The sequence below is a fragment of the Octopus bimaculoides genome, chromosome 10 (genome assembly GCF_001194135.2).
Source record: "Octopus bimaculoides isolate UCB-OBI-ISO-001 chromosome 10, ASM119413v2, whole genome shotgun sequence".
Classification (NCBI taxonomy): domain Eukaryota; kingdom Metazoa; phylum Mollusca; class Cephalopoda; order Octopoda; family Octopodidae; genus Octopus; species Octopus bimaculoides.
In genome coordinates this window covers 69587676-69595190 of record NC_068990.1, presented here as the reverse complement: position 1 = coordinate 69595190, position 7515 = coordinate 69587676, and the positions used below count along the sequence as shown (strand labels likewise).

The 7515-nt window shown below is 35.0% G+C and overlaps 1 long non-coding RNA gene across 2 annotated transcripts in view; it reads right to left on the bottom strand.

Annotated features, from left to right (window-relative positions):
- LOC128248918 (uncharacterized) overlaps window positions 1-2160 on the bottom strand; it is a 226856-nt gene extending 224696 nt beyond the window's left edge. For both annotated transcript variants that reach the window (XR_008265069.1, XR_008265070.1), the window contains exon 1: window positions 2106-2160. This is a non-coding gene — a long non-coding RNA (uncharacterized LOC128248918). The remainder of the gene's footprint in view (window positions 1-2105) is intronic.
- Window positions 2161-7515: the final 5355 nt, after the last annotated feature.

Genomic DNA, 7515 nt, shown 5'->3' with positions numbered 1-7515 from the left:
ATATATACTGTCTATCTATACATATATATATATATATGTATGTATGTATGGGTGAGTGCATATATATATATATATATAGATAGATAGATAGATAGATAGATAGATAGATAGTACATGCACACATACATACATACATACATACATACATACAAACGTACGTATGTACATCTACACACTATAAACGGATCGGTTACACTGAGACATTCTTTGAGCACAAATTACACAAGAAAATACGAAAGAAGGTGGAGTTAGAGATTGTATATGTGTTATGATAAATACTGTTGATGTTAATTCTGTTGTATAACATATATTAAAGAAAACTATGCAAATATCTGACAGAGACAATTACAAATAAATGCTTAACTAGATAAGTTTATATTTAGGCAGTAAGAAAAGGAAGTAACTCATATGTTTACAGAGTGAGTTGGTGTTTCGCAGTAGATTTACAATTTAAATTCAGGAAAATATTACAGAATTAATGAAGATATATAAGTGTAAAGTACAGCAGGTTAGAGGTAAGAATTAAAGATGATTAAGAGTGAAATTATAATTAATCAGAACTGGTTCATTTTTCATTACCTACATCTGTTTTAACTATTACAGTTATAATTTTCTTTAATCAAACTACTTACTAATACGCTAGAATTCACAAATGCGGCGAGCTGGTAGAATCGTCAGCACGCGAGGCCAGATGCTTAGCGGTATTTCGTCCGTCTGTGTGTTCTGAGTTCAAATTTCGTCTCAAAGTCCATTTTGCTTTTCATCCTTTCGGGGTCGATAATATAGGTACCAGTTGAGAACTGGGATCAATGTAATCGATTACCTACATCTCCGAATTAGCTGGATGTCAAGCGGTGGCACACACACACACACACATATATATACATCCACTCATTTGCGAAAATCTGTCCATTTTTTTTTTTTGTTCTAATGTATTTGACGCGTTCCATATCTCTTATCATTATACTTGGATACTGTGAATGTTTTGTTCATGTTGAATTTTGCCTTTGTTAATAGTTTCTTTAGGTTATATGATTGCCTTCTGCTTAAGATAAGTGGTTGATTAGTTATTATGTTTTAAAATTTTTCACTTTGTTTCATGATTGGCAAATTTGCTTTGATGATGTTAAAAATGTTTTGGTGATGCGGATTGTGTGTTACTAGAAATAGTATTGTGTTCTGTTGATGAGTTCATCTTCCTCATGTTGTCCTAAGCTGTTTTATAGGTATCTCTTTTGCTCGTTGTATGCTATTTTCTATCAGTAGGAGAGGCTAATTTTGTTTGGGCAGAAATCCTTTGAGTTCTATAAGTCGTATGTTCCTGGTATTTGGGTCATCTACTATAGTACAAATTTTTCTGGCTAGACAGTATGGGATGTTGCTTTTTGTATGTATTGGGTAGCATGATTTGAAATTTAGGTACTGGTGTGTATCTGTGCTTTTGTAATAAATATCAGTTGTGATTGTGGTGTTGTTTTTAATTACCATATATATATCAGTTCCTAAATTTGAGCAAAAGACGCAATAAGGAAACAAACAGAAAATTCACATACCTTGCTAATTCCTCGCCAGTTATCGTTAAAGGTGTGAAATTATTAGGATCTTTTGGACTATAACTGACGAGGAATTAGCAACAGTAATTAAAATTATCGGAACGCTCACTTCAACAGTATTCACATCTTCGCATTCTTGTGTTTTACACATACGATACTTAGAACAGGAAAATACCACGTGTTTTCCTTCTGAGAAGATAACTATATGACATGACATTTTCTACACATGACAAATGAGCACATGAATGTGCGATGCATTTTCTAATGATTTTTCAACCAATCAAATCTCAACGACGAATCATATTTCAACAAATATTATTACTTGTATATTGTCACGCTACTTCTCTACTGACATTTTTTAAATTATCGGAGACGGTAAGCACGGAGTTGCGAGTCAAGAAACTTCAGCTTCTAATCAATTTTAGTAAGTTATGCAGAATTTTGTATTTAGTACTTTATCCGTTTACACCCATCAAAAGCATACTTATCTTTTGATAAGCCAAAACGTAGAAAAGTTACTCTGGGGTCGAAAGTTTCGTCCTCGGCACTTACCTGTTAATCGTCAGGTGCGAAACGTTTCCCTTCAGTGAATTTTGTGACTTTCAGCCGCTAAAAAATATGTATAAAGATATATATATATATACTTATGGATCGAGTTCACTTTCTCCTGTGTTTTACCAAGTGTGTGTGTGTGTATATGTGTGTGTCTGTGTGTGTCTGTGCGCGCGTGCGTGCATGTATGCACATATACTCACACACACACACACACACACACACACACACACACACACAAGAAATGAGCAAAACAAATCTCATTTTCAAGGTTATTGGGATAGAGAGGGCCAATTTATGACGTTTATGATACTCTGAACGTACGTAAACAACTCAAATGGAAAGTTTCCAAATGATTAGCGAAACTGGATTGGTGGTTTTGAATCGGCGTCAACGTACTCCCGGAACATAGGGATTGCTTTGTCTGTTTTATAAGTATACATACATACATGCATGCATACATACATACATACATACATACATACATACATACATACATACATACACACACACAAACACACACACACATATATACATACATACATACATGCATATATATATATATATATATATATATATATATATATATATATATATATATATATATATATTTATATATATGTATATATATGGTATATATATATATATATATATTGTATATATATTGTATATATATACACATATATAGAAACATATTTGCGTACTTTTATACATAGTTACTTACATACATACACATATGCATATACACATGCATAGATACATGTCACCCTAGTCACATTTAGTGACAATTGTAATTGTCCTTTTTGGTGAAACATTGCAACCTGATGTTTACATTAATTACATGCATATTTTATATATATATATATATATATATATATATATATATATGTATGTATGTATTTTTGTATGTGTATATATATAGAGAGAGAGACAGAGAGATATACAAACATACATGCATCAATGTATCCGTAGATACATGCTTACATGGCTGTATGTATGCATATACATATGCATACGTAATGCATACACACGTGCATACTTTCAAATATGCGCGCATACAAGCTTGCATGCATATGTGCACGTATTCCTGCATGTGCTCTTATGTACATTCATACATACTTATATACGTCTAACACGCACATTAAAAATACAATCTGTAAATGGAACAGTAAAAATATGCAAGACTTTTCTCTAGTTCAAAATGTGACATTGGTTTTGTTATTTATATTCTAACGACGGAGATTTGAATCTTTGTTAGAAAGCAGCTCCGCCCTTACAGGAAGACTTCAAGTAAATATACATATATATACTTCCTAAAAAGCTTGCTTGTATGCACAGATAGATATATACATACATTAGCTAGCTTTTATAAGCATTATATCAAGTATTCATCCACAGAGTCTTTATTTGATTATGCTTCTGTATGTATGTATGTGTCTGTGTGTGTGTGTTTTATGTGTGTCTGCGGTTATATTACTCTATATAGACAAACTTCCTCAACCCCACCCCTTTTTGGATTCTAAATTACATCAACCTTTCTTTATTTCCTTCTTTCTCTCTTATTTTCTTCTCTGAAATAATGTCTCGATCCTCTAAACTTGTGATTTGTCCTATTAACTTGACTCACATAACTGCAAACAGTTTTCTCCCTTTCATTTTTTTCTCCCCTTCAATACATAACTTTTAAAATATATTTCCGAGAATTGGAAAGAATATTCCCTAGAATTGGAAAGAATATTCCCTAGAATTGGAAAGAATATTCCCTAGAATTGGAAAGAATATTCCCTAGAATTGGAAAGAATATTTTGTCATCTTTTACTTGCTTCAGTCATTTGACTGCGGCCATACTGGGGCACCGCTCTGAAAGGTACAGTGGGAAAAAAATCGACCTCAGTACTTCTAATTTTATGTCTGATACTTATACCATCAGTTTCTTTCTCCGAAACGCAATTTTACGGGGACATAAACAAACCATCACCTTTTCTCACTTTATTACACGCTCAAGCTATCCTGTTCTTATAATCAACTCTTGTTCCGCGGGATTATTGTTACCCTGATTAGGAAGATGGATTTTAAGTGTTTTCGACCTTCAAGAGCGCCAATCTGGCACCCTCCGCTTATAACAGCGTCTCCACACATATTGCACTGTATACGCGCGCACACGCACACGTGCACACACACACATGTATATATATATTGTATATACATAGATACATACACACATACATGCATATATATATATATATATATATGTATGTATATATAATGCATACATGCACGCATTTTATGTTTGTCTGTGTATACATATATATATATATGTATATATACATATATATGCAATGTGTGTGTGTGTGTTTGTATGTGTGTGTGTGTGTGTGTGTGTGTGTGTGTGCGTGTGTGTGCTTATGTATATATATATATATATATATATATATATAATCAGATTTATACGTGTTTATCCGACTGTGGATATATGTGGGGGATGTATACAGATACACAAATTTATGTGTTTATCTGTGTGATTATATATATGTATGTATGTATGTATGTATGTATGCTTTCAGTGTTTAAAGAAAACTAATTTCCTGCCTTTCTGTCGAAGTCTCCACAGAACCAAAAGATCTTAAGATGAAGATATGCAAAAGGAAATCTATGCCGTAAGTAAAATTGAAATAAGTTGCAATCGTGAATCGAAAATAGATGTTTTTGGTCTCACCGGGTGTTATTCTCCATTCTATAACACTCCCGACCCCTACGGTGCTCACTATTTTTCTATGCAGTATTATATCTCTTTAGAAAGAAACCAGTGGAATAGCGTAAACAATAATGTAACAGAGTCAGTGCCTTCTGCTACTTAGTAACGTTTTCTCCGCTCTTATTTCAAAATTCAAACATTAATAATAATAATAATAATAATAATAATAATAATAATAATAATAATAATAATAATAATAATGTAATCATATACTGAAATATGTGTAACCATATACTGGGACATATCGGTTTACATTTGCAGACATAATAAAGGCGAATCGGAAGATTTCTTTCAAGGACAACGAAAGGTTTGTTGATAGATATTTAAATATTTATGGACAACAGAATCCCTTAAGTGCTTCATAAAGTATAACTAGAAAACTTATTTTCTGTGAGATAAGTCAAAGAAGTAGGTCAGGTCCATATGACGTTTGTATGCCCCATCTCCTACAGATTGGCGAAATCGATGGAATTAAAGAGCAACGATAAACGTTTTTATGATGATTTTTTTTTGTACGATAATGAGATGGTCAAGAAAAGAGGGAGTTACTGAAAGGTGGGGACTGTGAGAAGGACTAATCAAAGTAATAATAATGCTTTCTAATTTTGTTACAACGCCAAACACCTACGGTAAAACGTTCAACTTGCTGTTACTTGTGGTTTTTGAGTAAGACCTAGAACAAAGCAATAACAACGTAAAGACAACAACTTGGTACAAGGTCAGTAAATTGTAGAAGGAGTAAGTTGATATCATCGACCTCAGTGTTTGACTGATACTTATTTTATTGACCCCGAAATGTAGAGGCGCAATGGCCCAGTGGTTAGGGCAGCGGACTCGCGGTCATAGGATCGCGGTTTCGATTCCCAGACCGGGCGTTGTGAGTGTTTATTGAGCGAAAACACCTAAAGCTCCACAAGGCTCTGGCAGGAGATGGTGGCGAACCCTGCTGTACTCTTCCACCACAACTTTCTCTCACTCTTACTTCCTGTTTCTGTTGTGCCTGTATTTCAAAGCGTCAGCCTTGCCACACTGTGTCACGCTGAATATCCCCAAGAACTACGTTAAGGGTACACGTGTCTGTGGAGTGCTCAGCCACTTGCACGTTAATTTCACGAGCAGGCTGTTCCGTTGATCGGATCAACTGGAACCCTCGACGTCGTAAGCGACGGAGTGCTAGCAACAACAACCCCGAAAGGATGAAAGACAAAGTCAACCTGGGGTGGCATTTGAACTCAGGACGTAGAGCCAGAAGAAATGCCGCTGAGTATTTTGTCCGGCTCGTCACCTTTCCAACAACAGTAATAATCCTTTTTACTATGGACACAAAGGTTGAAATTTTGGGGGAAGAGGGCTAGTCGATGACATCGACTCCAGTGCGTAACTGGTACTTATTTCATTGACCCCAGAAAGGATGAAAGACAAAGTCGACCTCGGCGGAATTTGAACTCAGAATTTAAAGACGGGTGAAATGCTGCCAAGCATGTGGCTCGGTGTGCTAACGAGTCTGCCAACTCGCCGCCTTTCAAGAACGATAATAATTATTATGTATTTCTTCATTAGCCACAAGATGAAAACATACTACTACTACTACTACTACTACTACTACTACTACTAATAATAATAATAATAATAATAATAATAATAATAATAATAATAATAATAATAATAATAATAATAATAATAATAATGATAATAATCACCATCCTTGTCATCATCATCATCATCATCATCATCATCATCATCATCATCATAAAAGGCGGCAAGCTGGTAGAATTGTTAGCATGTGGAAGAAAATGCTTAGCGGCATTTTGTCTGTCTTTACGTTTTGTGTTCAAACTCTGCCGAGGTCGACTTTGTCTATCATCCTCCCTGGCAGAAATTTTTCTCGTCTGAAAAACACCAAAGCATGTTCGGTTGGAGGGGATGCTTGAGTTTGTTGAAAATCTTCGTAGTGTGGTCTTTCCTCTTGTCCTTGATGACTTGGGATAAAAATTGGCCATTTCTCATCTTTCATGAGGAATACCGAATGTCTTCATGCACTGATAAGAAACTCAGATATTCTCATATCCCTGGCGATGGACCTGATTGATTTGGAGGGATTTGGAGGGTCAATCACGACCTGGGTCTCACCAACAAATTCAGAACGATCAGAGTGAGTTTTCCTATCTGCCGTACCTACGTAATCACCATTAGACTCATCCAACTCTTTCTGAATCTTCTGCATTGTTCCCAGATTGACATCCAAACACTCTAAAATGTTCGTATTGGAGCTTCCGGCGCGAATGCCAAGCAGTACAGCTTGTCGGTTCCAAATTACTGGCAGAGTGAATTGCGTCATGGTGCTGCTTTTTCACAGACGGTGCCCAACTGACTCTACTATACTGTGTTGTCGACAAAATCAAAAACAAACAATGCGCATGCGCGAAATGAAAAATATAAAATGGCGACTATTTACCCATCGCGCTGTGTGTGTACCAAAATTAGTTAAATTAATTAATAGAGACATCATCATTTTGGTTCAGTTAGTTCAATCTTAAAATCCTAATCCTATAACATCTTATTCCTCACTTCCACCCAAAAGAAAACATTCTAAAGAGCATCTTCCATGTTTAATGAAATGGAAGCATCAGTTCCATTTCATTACTTTCTTTCTTC